Source organism: Prunus dulcis, chromosome 7, assembly GCF_902201215.1.
Source record: "Prunus dulcis chromosome 7, ALMONDv2, whole genome shotgun sequence".
Classification (NCBI taxonomy): domain Eukaryota; kingdom Viridiplantae; phylum Streptophyta; class Magnoliopsida; order Rosales; family Rosaceae; genus Prunus; species Prunus dulcis.
The window spans coordinates 7,495,007-7,495,619 of NC_047656.1; the positions used below are offsets into that span (position 1 = coordinate 7,495,007).

A 613-nucleotide genomic window follows, 5' to 3' on the forward strand; every position below is an offset into this window, starting at 1 on the left:
TGAAAGAGCCAATCTCAAGTTTCTCGCTCATTACCAAACTCAGGCCATTTATCAAAGAAGTTTCAAGACGGGGGAATCAATGGATGAGACATTTATCGACATCAACAATTGATTTTCTAGCAAAGATGCCAAGTCAAACTCTTAGCTGTCTCATGTGATTGAAACATCCTTTAAACCTTGGAATTGGAGGAAAATACCACACCACCTTCGCTGGCACACCCTCTTTCAAGATTGAATCTTTGCCTTCCTTCCACCTTGAGATACCACAAGTAGGACAATTAGTTGAATCCTCATGCTCCTTCCTATACAAGATGCAATCATTGGGGCATGCGTGCATTTTCTCATAACTCAGCCTCAATGCACACAAAGTCTTTTTAGCCTTATACATAGAGGTTGGTATTGTATTTTCTTCTGGAAGCAAATCGCCTTGAAGTATCAATAATTCTGTAAAACAGACATCACTCATCCCATGTTTCGCCTTCAAATTATCCAACTTCACTAATGCCGATAACTTCGTGTACTTTCTACAACCAGGGTACAAAAAGATCATGATCTCCATCCCCAATCACATTGGCAAACTCATACCGGATCGAAACCAACACTACTACAAAAA

At 40.0% G+C, this 613-nt stretch overlaps 1 pseudogene; it reads left to right on the forward strand.

Moving 5' to 3' along the window:
• Positions 1-292: 292 nt before the first annotated feature.
• Positions 293-613, forward strand: part of LOC117635188 — a 5,620-nt pseudogene continuing 5,299 nt past the window's right edge.